Source organism: Osmerus eperlanus, chromosome 8 (assembly GCF_963692335.1).
Source record: "Osmerus eperlanus chromosome 8, fOsmEpe2.1, whole genome shotgun sequence".
In the NCBI taxonomy this organism is placed as follows: domain Eukaryota; kingdom Metazoa; phylum Chordata; class Actinopteri; order Osmeriformes; family Osmeridae; genus Osmerus; species Osmerus eperlanus.
This window is the reverse complement of record NC_085025.1, coordinates 1,242,539-1,267,142: the sequence shown is the minus strand read 5'-3', so window position 1 is coordinate 1,267,142 and position 24,604 is coordinate 1,242,539. Positions and strand designations below refer to the sequence as shown.

At 50.1% G+C, this 24,604-nt stretch overlaps 1 long non-coding RNA gene across 1 annotated transcript; it reads left to right on the top strand.

Moving 5' to 3' along the window:
• Positions 1-13: 13 nt before the first annotated feature.
• LOC134024526 (uncharacterized) lies at positions 14-22,948 on the top strand. The gene is made up of 3 exons (XR_009930895.1): positions 14-320; positions 491-705; positions 22,876-22,948. It is a non-coding gene; the product is annotated as an uncharacterized LOC134024526 (long non-coding RNA).
• Positions 22,949-24,604: the final 1,656 nt, after the last annotated feature.

Here is a 24,604-nt window from a genome sequence, read left to right as displayed (position 1 = left end):
ATGAAGAGGGGGGGGATGGTGCTGTTGAAACATCTTGCTTAGGGAGGGGAAGGTGCTTGCGCCGGCCCTGTCTCAAGGAAAACAACCTTGGGTCAGCAATATCTTATCAGATAACTGCTTCGTTTCATGGCTCATCAAGAACAGCGTTTAATTTTCATAATACGCGGGTCTAAATGTGTGGAAACGTCTAAACCAATGATAATCAATTTAAATGTTCAACGTCATACGCACGCCCCAAGATTGTGCTGCGTCATATCCGTATTTTCTGTCCGGTCCCAGGTTTTTGTCCCATGAACCCGGACAACATCATTCCTCACTAGGTTGGCTGTCCTAAATTTCTATTAATGTACTAGGGCCATTTATGTTTGCAGTGTACCTTTCTCACAGTTCAATAACGTAAAAAAGTAGAAGAGTGAAAAAAACGTTCTTTCTCATTCATGTATTTACATTCAAATTTTTATAGTATATTTGTTATTCTAATTGATTTGAGCATCTCCGCATCTCTTTTGGACCATCCTCTCGGGAATGCAGTCCACGGGCAGCGCAGTCGTTCCTTTCCCAGTACACGTTGCTATGTGATACCGGAGCCCTCCCACCACCGACGCCATAGGAGTCCCTTCCTGTGGAATTCCTTGTTCCAAACAACGGAGAACGCGCTGATTTACTTGCACAAACATTGATCTCTTCTTCGGGATAAACCACAAAGTAAGAAATATTTCCACAATGTGATATCAGAATGTTTTACAATGCTCTAAAGTTACCCCCATATATTGATCAAATAAATAGACTATCTAGAAAGTGTGTTATCTTGTAGTCTGTTTGTAATATTAGCATGTGCAGCCAGTGGACAACATTCGCTGGTCAAACAGAACATGTGTAGCCACAGTGTTAGTTTAACTAGAAATCTGTCCTCAACGGGCCCTATGATCTAGATGGAAACATTCGGGTCTGTTTCAAAAGGCTGCAAAGACAATCAGGCAAGTATGAGCCAATAGTATCACAAACGGAAAAGCGCCGTAGTTAGCTTGTTTAGCTAGCCCACATAGTATACCGACTTCAGAACGTTGCTCGTCATGATGTCCATGGTCATGGATGGTCGTTCACCGTGCCTCAGTCTGGGACTAGCTGGCTTCGTGTGCCCGGTGTGTTTGGAAACGGTCCAGATGTTCTTTTCAACAGCTGACCACAGCAAACGCATTGCAGTGTCATAGTAGTTTTTGTCAGGTACTGTACGAGTAATATCTTCACCCCCATAAACGTTGTTCATATATCCGTTTTATGGGTCCTGGTCAGATGGCTGAGCGGTTAGGGAATCGGGCTGTTAATCAGAAGGTTGCCGGTTGATTCCCGGCCGTGCCAAATGACGTTGTGTCCTTGGGCAAGGCACTTCGCCCTACTTGCCTCGGGGGAATGTCCCTGTACTTACTGTAAGTCGCTCTGGATAAGAGCATCTGCTAAATGACTAAATGTAAATGTCCAGATATCACCAGCGGTTCATAAAGGATTGGGCTGGTGATTGATACGTCAGTGGGAACTATTTGGTGATAGGAATGTTGACATAAAATTCTGCTCAAGTTGCTTGCGTACTCTCAGGAAACAAGCAATTTCAAGTTTCATCTGGCGTAACCTAAGTGTCCTTTCAAGATCCTAGGCTGATGGAAGCTGTTATTCTTGTTCGCCCATGCAGTTTCTCATTAAGTAGATAGTATGTTTGTGTGTGTGTGATTAGCAAGAGGTGTTAATTTAACCAGATGTTCTTTGATGAGTGGGACAGGAAAAGATGAGCTGTTGGGATGGTTGGACTAGCCAGAGCCTTATCCAGCAGCAGCATGACAAACAGGAGTGATCAATAGTGAGGGCTTTGGCCTGTGGGGTTAGTGGGCTCTGGTATTTCTGCTGGTGCTTAGCTTCCAGTGTAAACACAGCTTGTCATTGTTAATTGCAGGTCAGTGCTACGAGGGAGCCTGTACTGGTCTTGTTGTTGAAAGTGTTCCTTTCTGGTATTAACCTAACTCTCTAATCCACGTCTTACTTACTTAGCATCATGTAACCGCGACAAACAGTGAGCTAGCTAAGTGTTTTAATTAGTGGGTGGAAGAAGCATCTACAGGTAGAAACCCCCTACTATCAGCTCAGTGGTTAGAGTATCCGACTGCAGATCAAGAAGTTGCAGGTCCAAATCCCCCTCCCCGCCTCCCCTTGTAAATTGCTTTGGATGAAAGCGCCTGCCAAATAAACGCTGTACATTTTTGTTTCCGATCATGCTTGATAATCTAGGCTCCCCTAGAGAGCGATTACACATTTCTGTCTGAACATTATGAGGAGATGGGGAAGAAAAATTGTTGGAGTGGAACAAGTCTAATGATACAATACAGGGCTCAGCACCTGTGTTTCCCTTTTGAACTTGTTTCATTTGGTTTCAAACAATTGAGAGTACAGATGATGGAGAAGGGAGTCAGGTGGCTGAGCGGCTGAGCGGTTAGGGAAGCGGGCTAGTAATCTGAAGGTTGCCAGTTCGATTCCCGGCCGTGCCAAATGACATTGTGTCCTTGGGCAAGGCACTTCACCCTACTTGCTTCGGGGGAATGTCCCTGTACTTACTGTAAGTCGTTCTGGATAAGAGCGTCTGCTAAATGACTAAATGTAAATGATCCTCTCCTATTCATATCATCCGGACTTGCTCTATCCACCAATTTTTGGTTAATAAACCATATATTCACAGGCTTAGAAACACTGTCTTCTAGAATAGTCCGTGATCAGAAATACTCCTTGTCAAGGTCATGTTTTTTTATCAGAGATTCTGGAAGCCAATGGAATGAGATCATTTAGGCCTAAAATATCTGAGATTAGGCTACATTCTGCCATGGTCTGAGAATTCACTGTAAGTAGCCTACCTATTAAGTATTTTACTCCACCTATCCCCCTTATTATCTTCCTCCTTCACCTCCTCCTTCACCTCCTCCTCTTCCTCCTCCTCCTCTGTCTTGCATGTAGAACATCCAGGATAGTCGTGATCTCTTAGAACTCACACAGTCGATGGTGGTTGTGTGTTTTATACATGGATGCTACATGTGGATTACATACACCATAGCCTACTTCTTACAGTTGATGGAGTTTAGCGGTCTCAATGCTGGATGCAGTTCTGTCTGTGTCCAGAAGGTGGTGGTCAAATTCTTACTTTGTCCTAAAATCCAAAGATTTCATATTTCATTTAGAAAGAGAAAAAACTGGACTTTTCTTGAGCTTGTAAATATTTTTGGCAAAGGAAACCTCAAGCAATAAATGCTTTTTTCAGATTTGTTCCTCATGAACACTAAGTTATCTGAACCAACAAGATAAAAATAAACATAGAAAAACAGATGTGTCCAGCCACAAGTTTATAGAGAGAAGGGGGATGCAAAAAGAATCTGCAGTTCGGATGAACGTAGAGATATTTACTCCAGACTGTTCAGTGTTGGGACTAGGGCTACTTGTTTAAGCAAGAGTGGCAGCCTGATGGCTTGGTGGAGCTTCACAATGTTTCAGAGTGAAGCAGTTCCTCTGAGAACTCCTCACAGGAATATGCCAGGAGTGCCCAGGTGTTCAAACCCAAGAGGATGGAGGACACCTTTCCTATAATGTCTTTGTAAACATTTAGTATTTGTATTTATTTATTTGACTTTGAACAGGTTCGATTAAAGGTACAGCCGAATTTACTTAGTTCCGGACATTGAATCAGTGCTAGCATAGTGTGCGTTCTATATGACATATATTTTACATACATTTAACTGAAAATCTCTTGGCTGTAGCTGTCAGTGCTGTCACTAGTTCAGGAGACCTGCTATGTGATTGAGATGTGCTGAAGACCTGCTATGTGATTGAGATGTGCTGAAGACCTGCTATGTGATTGAGATGTGCTGAAGACCTGCTATGTGATTGAGATGTGCTGAAGACCTGCTATGTGATTGAGATGTGCTGAAGACCTGCTATGTGATTGAGATGTGCTGAAGACCAGTCGTGGTTAAAGGGAGACGTTGTAGCACACAGCTGCTGTCTTTGTGGACTGTGGCCTTGACTCTAAATTCCTCTTGTGAGTTTAACAGGCCTGAGTGACTGAGGCCCAACACACTGAGACTGTCTAAGTCTCTCTATTTCTCTCTCTCTCTCACTAACTCCTTTTCTCGCTCTTTCTCTCTCTGACTCTCGGTGTCTCTCTAACTAAGCCTAATCTGAAGCTTGAAACTGGCAAAACGAAGAATAGGTTACAGGCAGATTCTTTTTATTTTATATATATATTTTTTTGTTTGTTTGTTTGTTGCTGCTGCCAGTTACATTACATTTATACATACATTTAGTCATTTAGCAGACGCTCTTATCCAGAGCGACTTACAGTAAGTACAGGGACATTTCCCCCAAGGCAAGTAGGGTGAAGTGCCTTGCCCAAAGACACAACGTCATTTTGCACGGCCGGGAATCGAACTGGCAACCTTCAGATTACTAGCCCGACTCCCTAACCGCTCAGCCACCTGACTCCCGCCAGTTTTAACAGCAGCGTCCTCCTCAGTGGATCATTTGGAGGACGAGTGTCGTCAGCTGCTCTGACATCCTCTGCTTCCAGATAATTGAATCCCTCAATCAAATCTGGCCCGAGGTATATGACCCCCCCCCCCCCATCACACACAGACCCACACCCCACACACACACAGACCCACACCCCACACACACACAGACCCACACCCCACACACACACAGACCCACACCCCACACACACACAGACCCACACCCCACACACACACAGACCCACACCCCACACACACACAGACCCACACCCCACACACACACAGACCCACACCCCACACACACACAGACCCACACCCCACACACACACAGACCCACACCCCACACACACACAGACCCACACCCCACACACACACAGACCCACACCCCACACACACACAGACCCACACCCCACACACACACAGACCCACACCCCACACACACACAGACCCACACCCCACACACACACAGACCCACACCCCACACACACACAGACCCACACCCCACACACACACAGACCCACACCCCACACACACACAGACCCACACCCCACACACACACAGACCCACACCCCACACACACACAGACCCACACCCCACACACACACAGACCCACACCCCACACACACACAGACCCACACCCCACACACACACAGACCCACACCCCACACACACACAGACCCACACCCCACACACACACAGACCCACACCCCACACACACACAGACCCACACCCCACACACACACAGACCCACACCCCACACACACACAGACCCACACCCCACACACACACAGACCCACACCCCACACACACACAGACCCACACCCCACACACACACAGACCCACACCCCACACACACACAGACCCACACCCCACACACACACAGACCCACACCCCACACACACACAGACCCACACCCCACACACACACAGACCCACACCCCACACACACACAGACCCACACCCCCCACACACACAGACCCACACCCCACACACACACAGACCCACACCCCCCACACACACAGACCCACACCCCCCACACACACAGACCCACACCCCACACACACACAGACCCACACCCCCCACACACACAGACCCACACCCCACACACACACAGACCCACACCCCACACACACACAGACCCACACCCCACACACACACAGACCCACACCCCACACACACACAGACCCACACCCCACACACACACAGACCCACCCCCCACACACACACAGACCCACACCCCACACACACACAGACCCACACCCCACACACAGACCCACACCCCACACACACACAGACCCACACCCCACACACACACAGACCCACACCCCACACACACACAGACCCACACCCCACACACACACACAGACCCACACCCCACACACACACACAGACCCACACCCCACACACACACACACCCACACCCCAGACACCCACACCCCAGACACACACACCCCAGACAGGCCTAATTATTTCAGAAAGTGGCGTCTTTCAAATGTCCCCTGACAGGGGCGTTATCTTGTGTGAATCACTCTCTCGAAGATCTCTATGGTGAAAGCTTTGTTTAAACTTCACCTTGTATCTGGTCTGGGTGTACTTGCTCCTGTTCTGTGTACTACCCTAGCTTGTGTATGACCCGTGTACTAGCTTAGCTTAAATTAATCTGAGCTTAAAGGCCTGGACCCGGGGCCCCTGTTTCCTGTTTCCTGTCTGTGTGCAGCTCTATCCTGGAGACATGTCCTGTCTGTGTGCAGCTCTATCCTGGAGACATGTCCTGTCTGTGTGCAGCTCTATCCTGGAGACATGTCCTGTCTGTGTGCAGCTCTATCCTGGAGACATGTCCTGTCTGTGTGCAGCTCTATCCTGGAGACATGTCCTGTCTGTGTGCAGCTCTATCCTGGAGACATGTCCTGTCTGTGTGCAGCTCTATCCTGGAGACATGTCCTGTCTGTGTGCAGCTATATCCTGGAGACATGTCCTGTCTGTGTGCAGCTCTATCCTGGAGACATGTCCTGTCTGTGTGCAGCTCTATCCTGGAGACATGTCCTGTCTGTGTGCAGCTCTATCCTGGAGACATGTCCTGTCTGTGTGCAGCTCTATCCTGGAGACATGTCCTGTCTGTGTGCAGCTCTATCCTGGAGACATGTCCTGTCTGTGTGCAGCTCTATCCTGGAGACATGTCCTGTCTGTGTGCAGCTCTATCCTGGAGACATGTCCTGTCTGTGTGCAGCTCTATCCTGGAGACATGTCCTGTCTGTGTGCAGCTCTATCCTGGAGACATGTCCTGTCTGTGTGCAGCTCTATCCTGGAGACATGTCCTGTCTGTGTGCAGCTCTATCCTGGAGACATGTCCTGTCTGTGTGCAGCTCTATCCTGGAGACATGTCCTGTCTGTGTGCAGCTCTATCCTGGAGACATGTCCTGTCTGTGTGCAGCTCTATCCTGGAGACATGTCCTGTCTGTGTGCAGCTCTATCCTGGAGACATGTCCTGTCTGTGTGCAGCTCTATCCTGGAGACATGTCCTGTCTTTGTGCAGCTCTATCCTGGAGACATGTCCTGTCTGTGTGCAGCTCTATCCTGGAGACATGTCCTGTCTGTGTGCAGCTCTATCCTGGAGACATGTCCTGTCTGTGTGCAGCTCTATCCTGGAGACATGTCCTGTCTGGGCCTGGCTATTCCCTAGCCTGCCTTAGCTGGGTTTGTCTCGTGCCATCTCTCAATCCCTCCATCCTCCCCCAATCCTATCAGTAGATTGTTGGGTTCTGTAATTAAAGCCAGGCTCCCCCACCCTGTGCCCCTCCACCCCTCCCCCAGGATCCGGAGCCTGAGATGGGAGTAATCGATAGTGCATGGTGCTCCTCACAAGTCATATGTGAAATATTACAGGCTTCAACATTACACTCTGCTCTCAGCTATTTGACCTGGGCTTGTCAGACCAGGCCAGAGGAACAGTGTGTGTCTGTCTTTCACCCGGGCCGGGCCAGGCCAGGCCCGACCCGGCCCGGCCAGCCTATCTCCGTCGCTGCTGCAGCTGTCACTGTTAGTGTAGTTGATATACTGGGGGGGGGCTGAGGAGAAACAGGTGTTGTGTATTAGTTCCACTGGTTTATTCCACCCCCTGCCCCAAAAAAGAAAAGAAAAGTGGACTGGAGTCAATAGAGATGTCAGGGAACTTTATTGTAATATATGGCAATCTGACTTTTAAATTGACCATTGCTACAAAGAATCACCCTTCATGGTTTTTTCTGGGAAAGAGAGGGAGGGAGGGAGAGAGAGAGATGGAGACAGAAAGGGGGGGTAATGTGGTTCAGGTGAACCAACCTCAAAGACAGACCTGACAGATGGGAAATGTCTTTGAACCTCTGCAGGTTTTCGTTTACGTGAAATACGTCCAGCACATGAGTCTTATCTCCAGTTATTTCCTTGAAGGTCCGCTTCTCTGGAGACGACGTCCTGGACTGGGAGGATTGTGAGGCATGTGTTTCAGCCACACTATCCTCCCAGATCATCACGACTGTAATACACACTCTTCTTCCTGGTCAGTGAGTCAGTAGTTTTATTGGATAAGTGCCCAACATTACATTTTTACTGCTTTTATGCTTAAATATCTCCATGAATATGACAGAGGAAGAACCAGTCACACAGTCCAAACAGGGACCCTGCTTTTTGTGGAAGAAATTGGGATTTCCTGTGTGCTTACATTATTCACTAATCAATAGAACTAGTCAATGGATACTAGTTAGTATGTTCTCATGTAAGCTTGCTATTAATAAGAGTATATTGTGTCTATGTGTCAGGGTTAATAGATGTTCGGGGTCAGGAGAAAGTACTGGGTAAACGTTCCTTGTCATGACTACAAGGAGAGCGCCAACTATGATCTCTCTAGTCTGAGTGGTCATGTGTTGGGAGCTGTGAATCTCTTCCTCTGAGACTGTTGTAACGTCATTACTGCCTGACTGTCACTATCTATGTTTACATTCTTGTGCCCTATAAAAGATGGTCCTCCAGCTTTCAGAGCTGAGAGAGACATGATTGAGACCTAAGCCTGGTGTCGTGTTGTCATTTTATTGTTAGAGGTCTGGTTTTCTCTCCCAATCTGCAGATTGATAAATACTTATTAAAATCCAGAACTCAACTGTACTTTGTCACTCCGTTTATGAAGAGACGGACGGTTTCTCTGCATCACCTGCAGAGAAACCTCATCACGTTCAGGTGAAGTGAAGTCCTCTAACCTGGAGCAGGTGAAGTCCTCTAACCTGGAGCAGGGCTGGAGCAGTACATCGTGGTACAACATACCGCAATGCAAAATGTCTCCCTCTAGTATTTCCTTCTCTCTTACTCTCTGTCCCTCCTGCCTCCTTCTCCTTTGCTCGCCCCTTCTACCATTGCTTCTCTTCCTCTCTCTGCTTCTACTCGTTCATCTCCCTCTCCTTTCAGACAGTGGAACGTGGAAATGTTTCTCTGTGGTGCTGTTCCCCCGCAGCCCATTAGTGGAGGCCCGTGGGAGGCCCGTGGGAGGCCCGTGGGAGGCCCGTGGGGAGGCCCGTGGGGAGGCCCGTGGGGAGGCCCGTGGGAGGCCCGGGAGAGGCCCGGGGGAGGCCCGGGAGAGACCCTCCCTCGGGCCTCCCTGTTAGTCCATGTTGAGTAACGATCCACACATGGACAATGTAACTCTGGAGCTGTCAACAACCGGCTTCTCAGTTTCAGGGCCGTCGGGCCGTTTGTAGCTTTTGGGAGTTTACAAGAGCCACCACACAGAAATCCTATTTGTATTACCTGCTTGGGTTTGATTTTGAGAGGAAATAATGTCATTTTACCGCCTCCATCATTTTTGGTGAGAAGGTTTATACGGTGAACAAGTGGTCAGAAGTCTCAGGTGTACTGGCCCTCCTCATCTCCACCTTCTAGAACAATCTGAGGCTTCAACCTCACAAGCTGCCTGGTACCCCCCCCCCCCCCCCCCCCCCCCCCACAGGGCAGCTGCAGTATGTCATTAACAGGTGCTCAGTAACAGAGTCAAGGTCAGATTTTCTGCATATCATCCCTGGCGTCCCCTCCACACACAGCCAGGCCTTTCTCTGGTCTGCCTCTGGTCTCTCCCTGGCCTTTCTGGTCTCTCCCTGGTCTCTCCCTGGTCTCTCCCTGGTCTCTCCCTGGTCTCTCTCTGGTCTCGCTCTGGTCTCTCTCTGGTCTCTCTCTGGTCTCTCCCTGGTCTCTCCCTGGTCTCTCTCTGGTCTCTCTCTGGTCTCTCTCTGGTCTCTCTCTGGTCTCTCTTCTCAACTTCACACGCTCTCCATTTGTCCCCCTTTTTTCTGCTTCTTTTCTTCTTTCTTTTCCTTTGTCCCATCCTCTCTTTTTTCCCCTCTCTCTCTTATTCCCTCCCTCGCTCCCTCTCCAGTTGCTGACCTCTATGAAACTGCTCTTTCCTTCTCTCTCTTTCTTTCTCTCTCTCTCTTTCTCTTTCTCTCTCTTTCTCTCTCTCTCTCGCTACCCTCATCCCTCACTCTGCAGACGAGGCCGTGAAGGAGGAAGGCCAGCCCTCCTGTCCCCCACAGTTCCACTGAAAGGCGTCCAAGAGTCTGTACTTTAATTCAATAAGAGAGAAATGCCTTATTCGCTCTCTGGCTGAAGGTTGAGGAGTAGGTCCCCCCCCATGTGTGTAAATCTTCCCAGAGTTCCTTCTGCATGGCTCGGAACAGTTAAGAAACTGTTCATTAGACTGACACAAACCAGAAAGGGACACGGAGAGAGGGAGAGAGAGAGAGAGAGAGAGAGGGAGGGAGAGAGAGAGGGATTTGGAAAGAGTCCAATGGCCAGACCCCTGTGGGTCTTCTGATTGGGTCACCATGCTGAAGAGGGGGGTGGGGTGGGGCCATCTAATCCAGTACTTCTGTTTCGGTGAAGACCTTTGTGAAGTCTGAGTCCATCTATAAATTGGTCTCAGAGGCTGCAGAGACCTGCCAAGCAATCGCTTTAACATCCTTCCTCTCATCCTCCTCCCTCCCTCCCTCCCTCCCTCCCTCCCTCCCTCCCTCCCTCCCTCCCTCCCTCCCTCCCTCCCTCCCTCCCTCCTCTCATCCTCCATCCTCCCTCCCTCTCTCTCTCTCTCCTCCCTCTCTCTCATCCTCTCTATGTCCCAGAGGGATACTGGTTTTGATAGTGCTCGCCAATGCTTTTGCTGGCCTCTAGGATTAGGTTTGGTTGTGGGTTTAAATGTTTCATTTCACTACTGTATCCACTACTATCTGAGACTTTATAAGTTTTTCTTGCAAATGATGGTTAGATTCCAACCGTACATTCCTCTGAGCGGCGTTGGCTCCCTGACCGCTGTGTGGAGAGGAAGGAAGGAAGGAGTGAGGCGAACAGCGACATCAAAGCTCTCTGGTTTAAGCACAATGATAAACCAACTTGGTTCTGTTGTGGAGGAGCAGGACAGGGGAGAGGAGAGAGGAGGAGAGGAGGAGAGGGGATGGATCAAGGATGGTTCAGGGATGGTTCAAGGATGGTTCAGGGATGGTTCAGGGGAGTGGCTGACCAGACGATGGCCAGGCCCAGGGCCCGGCGCTGGGCTGGGTGTCTGTACTGAAGCAGGGGGTTTGTGGCCTGACCAGCCCCTCTGACGGGGGTTTCCACTAATGAGAGTCTGGGCTCCAGCTCATGGCTCTGCTCTGCCTGGGGCTTGATGAGGCTGAAGAGTCTGGCTTCTACTACCTGAGCTGTCTGTCTCCCCCTCCTCCCCTCAACATCCTGTCTCCTCCCTCTCTCTCTCTTACTCCACCCCACCCTCTCTCTCCCTCCCCCCTCTCTTTCTTCCCCACCCTCTCTCTCTCTCTCCCTCCTCCTCCAAATCCTCCAATGGGGTCAGATGGCTGAGCGGTTAAAGAAGCGGGCTATTAATCAGAAGGTTGCTGGTTCGATTCCTGGCCGTGCAAAAATGGCGTTGTGTCCTTGGGCAAGGCACTTCACCCTACTTGCCTCGGGGGGAATGTCCCTGTACTTACTGTAAGTCGCTCTGGATAAGAGCGTCTGCTAAATGACTAAATGAAATGTAAATCCCTCCCTCGTCTTGTCGTTCTCATCCTTTGTTCCTTGCCGTGTGTTTCCTGCCTCTTGAGAGACCAGTTGAGTCGTTTGATTTCTCCTTCAGAACATGAGGTCTCTCTAGCTCTGTACCCACACTGACTACAAATCAAATGTATTTGTATAGCCCTTTTTACACGCAAGCATGTCACAGAGGGCTTCACATATGCCCATAGAACTGCCCCTCAACCAACCTAAACCCTCAACACACGCTCAGACACACACACACACTCACGTACTCACCCACACACTCACAAGTGCACACCCAGATTCAGTCACGCACACTCTCTCACAAGTGCACACCCGAATACACTCACACATACTCACACACGCACCCTCTCACAAATGCACACGCACTCACACAAGTGCACCCACACATGTGGACACACACACACACACACACTTGGAAGTACGGCTGTAGCTTACCTCACTCTCTCCCATGATACGTTGATCGCCCTTGCCAGAGTGGACGTGAGCTATCTCACAGAACCACCTCAAGAGTCATCCTGCAGCATGGGTGTGTGTGTGTGCGTGAGAGAGAGGTGTGTGTGTGTGTGCGTGAGAGAGAGGTGTGTGTGCGTGAGAGAGAGGGGTGTGTGTGTGTGTGTGTGTGCGTAAGAGAGAGGTGTGTGTGTGTGTGTGCGCATGAGAGAGAGGGGTGTGTGTGTGTGTGCATGAGAGAGAGGGGTGTGTGTGTGTGTGTGTGAGAGGAAGGGAGGTCATGGTGAGGGGCAGTCTCTCTGATGTCCTTGACGAGGGCTCCAGGTTATCACTGCCACGGCAACCCATCGTCATGTTGGGCCTTGGAAAGACCCCTAGTCCTCATCACTAGTTATACAGGAGATACATAAATACATTATTATCATTCTCATATCTCTACAGATGTAGCGTGCTGTTGTTGTTGTTGGTTAACCAGTTTGAAGGCCTGCATGGTCAATATTTTGGTTTCATGACATTCCTGTTGTTATAGAAAATAAATGAACAAGTCTCTCTAATTCTTTAACACAAAACAATCACTGTTGTTTTGTGCCCCCCCTCTCCTTCCCCCTCAGAAACACGAGCAGCTCTGTTGGTGTAATGATCTGTTCAATCACATTTCCAAAGCTTCAAGGTCAAAGCTACTTCCCCTTCCTGGTTTGATTTAAGTGGCCCTTAGCCGTGCTACTGTAACCAATCAGAGTGGATTTATGGGGTGCATCCTCAGTCGGGGGCCAGGAACAGGGCCTCTGTGACACCCCCCCCCCCCAGGTGTTTCTGGAGAAATCAGTACGACCAGGGCAGCTGGGACTGGCTTTCTCTCTCTCTCCCTTACTTCCTCCTCCCCTCCTCTCCGTCTTCTGCTCCCCCCCCCCCCTCCTCCTCTTCCCCTTCTCCCGCCCCCCCCCCCCTCCTCCCCCCCCCCCTCCTCTCTCCCCAGGCGGGCTTGTGTTGTCCAGAAGGTGGTGTGTTTAGAGTTCTCATAATGACGTTGATCTTGAGCAGGGCTTTTACGACCTGCTGACGACCTGCTGACGCACTCAATCACACTCAGAGTGGCCCCTCGTTAGCGGCCCTCGTTAGCGGCCCTCGTTAACAGGTCTGCTGGGTTCTATGTTTTGCATATTCCCAGTTCATGTCCAACCGTGCGCGCCTCTTGGGTTTTTAGTAATTGGGAATTTTCACATGACCCTGATACAGGAGAGAGGGAGGAGAGAGGGAGGAGAGATGGAGGAGGAATGAGGGAATACGCAGAAAGGGTGAAGAAAGGAATAGGAAAGGAGGGATAGAGGAGTGTTGAAGGGAAGAGGATGAGGAGAGCTTGTGAGTAGATGATATGAGGAAGGAAATATAGAAGGAGGAACACAACCAAGGATCAAGCAGTGGACCAGCCTGCAGTGCGTTTGTGTGTATGTTTATACATACAGTTAGGTCCATAAGTATTTGGACATTGACACAATTTTCATCATTTTGGCTCTGTATACCACCACAATGGATTTGAAATGAAACAATCAAGATGTGCTTTAAGTGCAGACTTTCAGCTTTAATTTCAGGGTATTTACATCCAAATCAGGTGAACGGTGTAGGAATTACAATACATTTTATATGTGCCCCCCCCCCCCTTTTAAGGGACCAAAAATAATTGGACAAACTAACATAATCATAAATCTAATTGTCACTTTTAATACTTGGTTGCAAATCCTTTGCAGTCAATGACAGCCTGAAGTAGACATAGACATCACCAGACGCTGGGTTTCGTCCCTGGTGATGCTCTGCCAGGCCTCTACTGCAACTGTCTTCAGTTCCTGCTTGTTCTTGGGGCATTTTCCCTTCAGTTTTGTCTTTAGCAAGTGAAATGCATGCTCAATTGGATTTAGGTCAGGTGATTGACTTGGCCATTGCAGAACATTCCACTTCTTTGCCTTAAAAAGTCTTTGGTTGCTTTCGCAGTATGCTTCGGGTCATTGTCCATCTGCACTGTGAAGCGCCGTCCTATGAGTTCTGAAGCATTTGGCTGAATCTGAGCAGATAATATTGCCAGAAACACTTCAGAATTCATCCTACTGCTTTTGTCAGCAGTCACATCATCGATAAATACAAGGGAACCAGTTCCATTGGCAGCCATACATGCCCACGCCATAACACTACCTCCACCATGCTTCACTGATGAGGTGGTATGCTTTGGATCATGAGCAGTTCCTTCCCTTCTCCATACTCTTCTCTTCCCATCATTCTGGTACAAGTTGATCTTGGTCTCATCTGTCCATAGGATGTTGTTCCAGAACTGTACAGGCTCTTTTAGATGTTTTTTGGCAAACTCTAATCTGGTCTTCCTGTTTTTGAGACTCACCAATGGTTTACATCTTGTGGTGAACCCTCTGTATTTACTCTGGTGAAGTCTTCTCTTAATTTTTGACTTTGACACAGATACGCCTATCTCCTGGAGAGTGTTCTTGATCTGGCCAACTGTTGTGAAGGGGTTTTTCTTCACCAGGGAAAGAATTCTTCTGTCATCCACCACAGTTGTTTTCCGTGGTCTTCCGGGTCTTTTGGTGTTGCTGAGCTCACCAGTGCGTTCTTTCTTTTTAAGAATGTACCAAACAGTTGATTGAGCCACACCTAATGTTTTTGCTATCTCTCTGATAGGTTTGTTTAGATTTTTCAGCCTAACGATGGCTTGCTTCACTGATGGTGACAGCTCTTTGGACTTCATATTGAGAGTTGACAGCAACAGATTCCAAACACAAATACCATACTTGAAATGAACTCTAGACCTTTTATCTGCTCCTTGTCAATGAAATAACGAACTCCCATGAGGGAATAACATACACCTGGCCATGGAACAGCTGAGCAGCCAATTGTCCAATTACTTTTGGTCCCTTAAAAAAGGGGGGGGCCACATATAAAATGTATTGTAATTCCTACACCGTTCACCTGATTTGGATGTAAATACCCTGAAATTAAAGCTGAAAGTCTGCACTTAAAGCACATCTTGATTGTTTCATTTCAAATCCATTGTGGTGGTATACAGAGCCAAAATGATTAAAATTGTGTCAATGTCCAAATACTTATGGACCTAACTGTAAATATCAGTGTTTCCCATGCATTGAATTATTTGAGAAGGCCGCCACAATTAAAAATGAACCGCAACAAAAAAAATAAAGCGTTCTCTCTCTCGCTACAACAGAATCTTGCAACAAAATTTGAGACAAAAAAATTCAAATGGCAACTTCTGGGAGACCAAGTTATTGCTTGCCTCAGACCGGAGGAGAGAGGTCTGCAGTTGGACCCTAGAAATCTTTTGGGATCTGAATCACAACATTCAAATCGAGTAGCCTGAATTTAGTTCTGAAGCTTGAATGTGTTTTTTGGGGGGGGAAGGATCTGAATTTTACTGTTTAAATGTGAGCAACCTGAATGTCCAAACCTTGAATTGTTGAATCAGATTTTTTTTAAATATTGAAATAAATTCATATTTAAATTTTAAACAGGTGAATTCAAAACCAACACATTTGGTGGTGTTTCAATTCAATTTCAATATTAAGTATTCAATGTATTTTAATATTCTAAACATTGTCACTGATTTGCATCCATAATAGCCCCCTCTCCGTGAACGCTCTGAATTAATGCCCTGGACGAACGTCTTTTTCCGAGAATCGGCAGGAGAATCAATCCAGAGTTTATTAACAATCATTATCATAATTCCATATATAGCAAAAAGAGTCCAACGTAACGTTTATATTACGTAAAGCTCCAAAAATAATTTCTCACACATGAGGCGCGTTCACATTACTTGTTAAAGTCTGTATCTACACTCTATCTCATCTAGATATTAGGACATGGGTTTGGGCTGGCTCCACCCCTGCCTACCGCCACTAATATAATCACATTCTTTGGGAAACACTGAATATAAATGTGGTGTTATAACATACACAGGCCTCTGCCAAACACAAACTTCTCACCTCACAGGAGCAGGGGAACAGCCACTCAGGCCTCTAAACTTGATCCAGGGTGCTGATCTGTCATTGATTTTCTCTGGCTGGCTGTGTGTGTGCGTGTTTGTTTGAGTGCGTGTTTGATTTACGTCCCTGCTGGGGTGTCACATTAAGAGGGGAGAGTGGGCGTTTGAAAGTGAGGGATGGGAGAGGTTGAGAAGCTCTAGTCAAATACACCATCTCTCTCTCTCTCTCTCTCTCTCTCTCTCTCTCTCTCTCTCTCTCTCTCTCTCTCTCTCTCTCTCTCTCTCTCTCTCTGCGTGTCTCTCTCTCTGCGTGTCTCTGTCTCTCACTCTTTCTCTTGTGTGTGAGTGTATTATAGATCGAGGGTGTATGTGTGTGTGACCTCTGACCTGTGGTAATGAAAGGTCAGGGTGGAGGATGACCTGGAAGTGCTTTGTCCCTCTCGCCTGGGAACACAAACAGCACCAGGGCATGTGCACACAGGAACACACACACCCTCCCGTACCCCTACACACACCCACACACACACACCCTCCCGTACCCCTACACACCCACACACACACACACACCCTCCCGTACCCCTACACACCCACACACACACACACACCCTCCCGTACCCCTACACACCCACACACACACACACACCCTCCCGTACCCCTACACACACACACACCCACACACACACACACCCTCCCGTACCCCTACACACACACACCCTCCCGTACCCCTACACACCCACACACACACACACCCTCCCGTACCCCTACACACACACACACACACACACACACACACACACACACACACACACACACACTCTCATACCCCTACACACACACACACTCTCATACCCCTACACACACACACACTCTCATACCCCTACACACACACACACTCTCATACCCCTACACACACACACACTCTCATACCCCTACACACACACACACCCTTCTGCACCCCTACGGGCATCCCCCCTCCTCCTCCCAGCTCTCATAGATCCCCATGGTGATATCCCAGGTCACCTGATCCCTGACTTTCAGAATCCATTTACATATCTGCCAAGAACGTAGACAGCTGAAACAAGAGGGGGAGAGAGGGGGAGAGAGGGGGAGAGAGGGGGGAGAGAGAGGGGGAGAGAGGGGGAGAGAGGGGGAGGGAGGGGGAGGCAGGGAGAGAGATTCCTCTTGGCAGTTGGCCAGGTATGGCAGTAGCTCCTTTCTGAGCTGCTCCACCCCTCCACCCTCCTCCATTCCTCCCCCTCCACCCTCCTCCATTCCTCCTCCTCCACCCTCCTCCATCCCTCCCCCTCCACCCTCCTCCATCCCTCCCCCTCCACCCTCCTCCATCCCTCCCCCTCCACCCTCCTCCATTCCTCCTCCTCCACCCTCCTCCATCCCTCCCCCTCCACCCTCCTCCATAACCCAACACCCTCCTCCACCCCTCCACCCTCCTCCATCCCTCCCCCTCCACCCTCCTCCATAACCCAAAACCCTCCTCCACCCCTCCACCCTCCTCTATCCCTCCCCCTCCACCCCTCCAGTCCTGTCCTTGGCTGTTAAGCACTTCAGGAAAAGGCATCCTTAAGTGCTCTTTCATGTGTTCGTATTTCGACTTGAGTTTCCCTGGCATGCACATCCAGCCTGGTCTCTGGGGGGGGGGGGGGGAGGGTCATGACAGCATGGCTCCTGTAGTGAACACACGCACTCACCAGGCAGCAGTGTTGGTGTCTAGCTGGTGTTGTAGCAGAGCGCTCTCACAGTCCTCCTGCCTGAAAGGAAACGTTTCTCTGATCCGTTACCGTGGAGAGAGGTTTCCACGGGAACACCGGGCTCCCGAGCACAAACAACAACCGGAGAAACGGGGTGGGGGGGGGTGGTGGGGTGGGGGGGGGGGGGGGGGTGGGGGGGGGGCAGGGGGGCATCCTGACACAAAAAGCAGCGTTTTTTAATCTTAGTATCTATTCAGGCTGTTGGAGACCAGCGGATGTAAGCAGCTCGTCTGATTCACAAGTTATTGAAAGGGTTCTCATGCCATCTCTTGTTCTGTGCTCCTCCTACACACACACACACACACAATATCACACACACTATCACACACACACACACCTCCACATAGCCTACATTCCTGTCCTCGTATTGTCATGTGGAAAGCAAACAGAATGTTAGACAGACACTAGGGCCCTGTCACTAACCCTCCAGACCTGCTCTCTGGAGGGGGAGGAGAGGAGGGGGGAGGAGAGACTGCTAGCTTCCCAGTAGACCAATAGCCATCATGATGACTTGATTTGCTTAATCTACAGAGAATTACAACCGTTTTTCCCTCCCTCCCTCCCTCCCTCCCTCTCTCTCCCCCCTCCCTCCCTCCCTCCCTCCCTCTGAAGGTGTGAGAGCAGGAGGTCTCCCTGGTTGGGATCTGGTCTCCTGGGTAGGAGTGACCTGTCTGGGATCAGAGTGTGACTGAAGGCCAGGCTCATTGCAGTAATTGGCTCTGATCCATGCTGAGGGCTGAGGGCTGAGGGCTGCGGCCTGAGGCCTGAGGCCTGAGGCCTGAGGCCTGAGGCCTGAGGGCTGAGGGCTGAGGCCTGAGGCCTGAGGCCTGAGGCTGGATATGAGCAGGGTAGGACAGGGGGCCTATGACTAGGTCTGAGGCTGAGGACTCTGGCCTAAAGGCTGGAACAGAGACTTGTACAGTAAGTGTGAGGGGACTTAATAATAATAAAGATCATTATTCACTTAGCAGATGCTTTCATCTTCAGAGACACACAGGGGGGATCTGAACCTGGGCCCTCCTCCCCTCCTGTCCTCTCCTTTCTTTCTGTCCTCCTCTCCCCTCCTCCACTTCTCCTCTCCTCCTTTCCTCCTCTCCTCCCCGCCTCTCTCTTGTCCTCCTCCTCTCCTCCTCTCCTCCCCGCCTCTCTCTTGTCCTCCTCTCCCTCTCTCCTCCTCCGTTGACCTTATTAACGAGGGGAAGGGGGCCGCTATGACCTCACAGCTGGGGGCGGGGTTAACCCGGCGGTCATGAGAGGAGCTCCTATGGAAACCTCCAGGAAGTGTGTCACATCCTCCCCCTCTCCCCTCCCCTCCTCTCCCACCTCCCCTCTCCCCTCCTCTCCCACCTCCCCTCCCCCTCTCCTCCTTCCCCTCCTCTCTCCCTCAATTAATATAATTTTCGTCCAGGCTTGTTTTTCAGCCAGCTCCTGCTAGAATCATTGAGATGTTTTGAATCATGTTCAGTCTGAGATGAAAAAGGCTTGAGTGGTTCCTTCTCTTGTGATGTTTTCTCTGAGTGGCATGAGATCATGTGAAGCCTGCCTACCTGCTGCAGCCAGGGTTCTTCTTCATCGCAATAAGGAGAACGTGTTTTTTTTCAGCAGACGCTTTTATCCAAAGTGACGTTCGGGGGGTGGGGATTTGAACCTGTGACCCCCTGATCCGCAGTGAAATGCTCTAACCACTGAGCGGTACCTACCTCTGGAGCCAGTCAGCCCAGCTTGGGGAGCCATAAAACACACATCCACAGAATCAGGTTCAAACAGCCGAGGGGTCCAGTATATCAACACACACTCACTCACACACACACACACACACAGCTGCCTGGCTCTGCGTAGAGTCCTAATGAGGATGCCAGACAGCTCTCATGTCTCCCTCTGGAACAACAGCTCTATGGTGACCTCTCTCTCTCCGTCTCCTCTACAGCTCTATGGTGACCTCTCTCTCTCTGTCTCCTCTACAGCTCTATGGTGACCTCTCTCTCTCTCCGTCTCCTCTACAGCTCTATGGTGACCTCTCTCTCTCTGTCTCCTCTACAGCTCTATGGTGACCTCTCTCTCTCCGTCTCCTCTACAGCTCTATGGTGACCTCTCTCTCTCTCTCTGTCTCCTCTACAGCTTTATGGTGACCTCTCTCTCTCCGTCTCCTCTACAGCTCTATGGTGACCTCTCTCTCTCTGTCTCCTCTACAGCTCTATGGTGACCTCTCTCTCTCTCTCTCCGTCTCCTCTACAGCTCTATGGTGACCTCTCTCTCTCTGTCTCCTCTACAGCTCTATGGTGACCTCTCTCTCTCTCTCCGTCTCCTCTACAGCTCTATGGTGACCTCTCTCTCTCTCTCTCCGTCTCCTCTACAGCTCTATGGTGACCTCTCTCTCTCTCTGTCTCCTCTACAGCTCTATGGTGACCTCTCTCTCTCTGTCTCCTCTACAGCTCTATGGTGACCTCTCTCTCTCTGTCTCCTCTACAGCTCTATGGTGACCTCTCTCTCTCTCTCTCTCCGTCTCCTCTACAGCTCTATGGTGACCTCTCTCTCTCCGTCTCCTCTACAGCTCTATGGTGACCTCTCTCTCTCTCTGTCTCCTCTACACCTCTATGGTGACCTCTCTCTCTCTGTCTCCTCTACAGCTCTATGGTGACCTCTCTCTCTCTCTCTGTCTCCTCTACAGCTCTATGGTGACCTCTCTCTCTCCGTCTCCTCTACAGCTCTATGGTGACCTCTCTCTCTCCGTCTCCTCTACAGCTCTATGGTGACCTCTCTCTCTCTCTCCGTCTCCTCTACAGCTCTATGGTGACCTCTCTCTCTCTCCGTCTCCTCTACAGCTTCATGGTGACCTCTCTCTCTCCGTCTCCTCTACAGCTCTATGGTGACCTCTCTCTCTCTCTCTCCGTCTCCTCTACAGCTCTATGGTGACCTCTCTCTCTCCGTCTCCTCTACAGCTCTATGGTGACCTCTCTCTCTCCGTCTCCTCTACAGCTCTATGGTGACCTCTCTCTCTCCGTCTCCTCTACAGCTCTATGGTGACCTCTCTCTCTCTCTGTCTCCTCTACAGCTCTATGGTGACCTCTCTCTGTCTCCTCTACAGCTCTATGGTGACCTCTCTCTCTCCGTCTCCTCTACAGCTCTATGGTGACCTCTCTCTCTCTCTCTGTCTCCTCTACAGCTCTATGGTGACCTCTCTCTCTCTGTCCTCTACAGCTCTATAGTGACCTCTCTCTCTCTCCGTCTCCTCTACAGCTCTATGGTGACCTCTCTCTCTCTCTCTCTCTGTCCTCTACAGCTCTATAGTGACCTCTCTCTCTCTCCGTCTCCTCTACAGCTCTATGGTGACCTCTCTCTCTCTCTCTCCGTCTCCTCTACAGCTCTATGGTGACCTCTCTCTCTCCGTCTCCTCTACAGCTCTATGGTGACCTCTCTCTCTCTCTGTCTCCTCTACAGCTCTATGGTGACCTCTCTCTCTCTCCGTCTCCTCTACAGCTCTATGGTGACCTCTCTCTCTCTCTCTCCGTCTCCTCTACAGCTCTATGGTGACCTCTCTCTCTCTCTCCATCTCCTCTACAGCTCTATGGTGACCTCTCTCTCTCCGTCTCCTCTACAGCTCTATGGTGACCTCTCTCTCTCTCCGTCTCCTCTACAGCTCTATGGTGACCTCTCTCTCTCTCCGTCTCCTCTACAGCTCTATGGTGACCTCTCTCTCTCTCTGTCTCCTCTACAGCTCTATGGTGACCTCTCTCTCTCTCTGTCTCCTCTACAGCTCTATGGTGACCTCTCTCTCTCTCTGTCTCCTCTACAGCTCTATGGTGACCTCTCTCTCTCTCTGTCTCCTCTACAGCTCTATGGTGACCTCTCTCTCTCTGTCCTCTACAGCTCTATGGTGACCTCTCTCTCTCTGTCTCCTCTACAGCTCTATGGTGACCTCTCTCTCTCTCCGTCTCCTCTACAGCTCTATGGTGACCTCTCTCTCTCTCCGTCTCCTCTACAGCTCTATGGTGACCTCTCTCTCTCTCTCCGTCTCCTCTACAGCTCTATGGTGACCTCTCTCTCTCTCTCTCCGTCTCCTCTACAGCTCTATGGTGACCTCTCTCTCTCTCTCCGTCTCCTCTACAGCTCTATGGTGACCTCTCTCTCTCCGTCTCCTCTACAGCTCTATGGTGACCTCTCTCTCTCTCCGTCTCCTCTACAGCTCTATGGTGACCTCTCTCTCTCTCCGTCTCCTCTACAGCTCTATGGTGACCTCTCTCTCTCTCTGTCTCCTCTACAGCTCTATGGTGACCTCTCTCTCTCTCTGTCTCCTCTACAGCTCTATGGTGACCTCTCTCTCTCTCTGTCTCCTCTACAGCTCTATGGTGACCTCTCTCTCTCTCTGTCTCCTCTACAGCTCTATGGTGACCTCTCTCTCTCCGTCTCCTCTACAGCTCTATGGTGACCTCTCTCTCTCTGTCTCCTCTACAGCTCTATGGTGACCTCTCTCTCTCCGTCTCCTCTACAGCTCTATGGTGACCTCTCTCTCTCCGTCTCCTCTACAGCTCAATGGTGACCTCTCTCTCTCTGTCTCCTCTACAGCTCTATGGTGACCTCTCTCTCTCTCTCCGTCTCCTCTACAGCTCTATGGTGACCTCTCTCTCTCTGTCTCCTCTACAGCTCTATGGTGACCTCTCTCTCTCTGTCTCCTCTACAGCTCTATGGTGACCTCTCTCTCTCTCTGTCTCCTCTACAGCTCTATGGTGACCTCTCTCTCTCTGTCTCCTCTACAGCTCTATGGTGACCTCTCTCTCTCTCTCCGTCTCCTCTACAGCTCTATGGTGACCTCTCTCTCTCTCTGTCTCCTCTACACCTCTATGGTGACCTCTCTCTCTCTCTGTCTCCTCTACAGCTCTATGGTGACCTCTCTCTCTCTGTCTCCTCTACAGCTCTATGGTGACCTCTCTCTCTCCGTCTCCTCTACAGCTCTATGGTGACCTCTCTCTCTCTCTCTGTCTCCTCTACAGCTCTATGGTGACCTCTCTCTCTCTGTCCTCTACAGTGACCACCTCTCTCTCTCTCTGTCTCTCTTACAGCAGCTCGTGGTCAAGATGGAGGTGAACTGAGCGCATGAATGACGCCTCCACCTTGGTCTGCATCATTCCACTGGTAGGACACACACACACCCACACAAACACACACACCCGAGACAGTTCCACAGTTCTGTCATCCTCACCTGTTGACAGTGTGAAGCTGATCCAGGTCAGGGTGTAGTCTGTCGTCTGTCCTGTAAACACTCTCTCTCTGAACACGCAGGTAGACCTGTGTGTGTGTGCGTGTGTGTGTGTGTGTGTGTGCGCTGGTGAGGAGGGCAAAGCAGCTGGTCTGTTTTGTAGCGTAGGACAGGGCCTGGTGTTGATTCCTAGTGGATCGCTGCTACACTACACCTCTCCTTCCTGCACAGCTGCTTCCTGTCCAAGCTAATAAGGCCTGTGTAGCCAAGACCAATCTGTGAGACTAGTCAGTCATGGATTCCAGAAAAGTCACCAACAAACCTTCAGTAGACCAGCTATGCTACCAGTTCACCCTGGTAGGAAAGAGAGAGAGACAGTTAGACAGACAGACAGACAGTTAGACAGAGAGAGAGTTAGACAGAGAGAGAGACACTCTGGTCTTTGATTATAGCGTTCACCTTTCCGGCCTGTCTCCTAGAGCAGCTTTGATGCTGTCAGAGTAGTTGGCGTGTGGATGGCGTCACCACCAGTCCTGAGGTCATATCCAGCGGTATTATCCTAATGAGGGGCTGGGATGTTTATCCCACCCCAGGCTGCCTGGTGCCAGCTCCTCCACCCCCACCCCGGCTGTGTGTGTGTGTATGACTGTGTGTGTGTGTATGACTGTGTGTGTGTGTATGACTGTGTGTGTGTGTCAACAGTCCCCTGGCCCAGTAACACGGTCTCCTCCTCCAGGACTCTGGTTAAGTGTCAGCTGGAGTTTTTCAAGTTCAGGATGTGTTAGTTGTGATAACACTCTTCCCAATTAGGTTTGTTAGTTGTGATGTCATGTGTGATATTGTTGAAAGGCTTCAGGTGTCCTTTACACACACACACACACACACGTGCTCTGGATGAGGTAACTGAGTCTAGAAGCCATGTAAATGCTGTTTCAGCTGGATCCATCTCCTCTAACACATTCATCGTCACACAGACAGGAAGCAGTCCTGGTCATGAATGATTCAAACAGGTTAAAGAGGCAGGTCTGCTGTCTGCTCACCTGGACAGACGACAGCAGCGTGCTCACTGAGGGAGGAGTGAGGTCGTGTAGGTCTGACACCTTAACTCTGATCCTGCTTCAGCTGCATGTAGTCTGTATATTTAATATCCAGGAAGAGGGACCCTCGCTCTGGAACTCCTGCTCTCTCCTCCTCCTCTCTCCTCCTCCCCCTCCTCCTCCTCTCCCCCTCCTCCTCTCCTCCTCCCCCTCCTCCTCTCCTCCTCCTCCTCTCCTCCTCCTCCTCTCCCTCTCCTCCTCCCCCTCCTATGCCAGATGATCTGGCTGTAAAGCTTGCTACAGTACATCACAACGCCATCGAGAGAGTGTGGTTCTGCTGTGTGAAGGCCTTAAAAGGTTCCGTTAGCCAGGCCTTAAAGCCTCCCTTTGTTTCCTCCAGCGCCCCCAGCGAGACTGACATTTACGGCCAGGGACGGAGGCCTCGGACTGGGGAGAGAGAGGGGGAGAAGGGCCCCTGGAGTGGCGGAGAGAGGGAGAGAAAGTGAAATGGGGAGCGACAGACCAGAGAGAGAGAGAGTAGATCTCGTAAAGCCT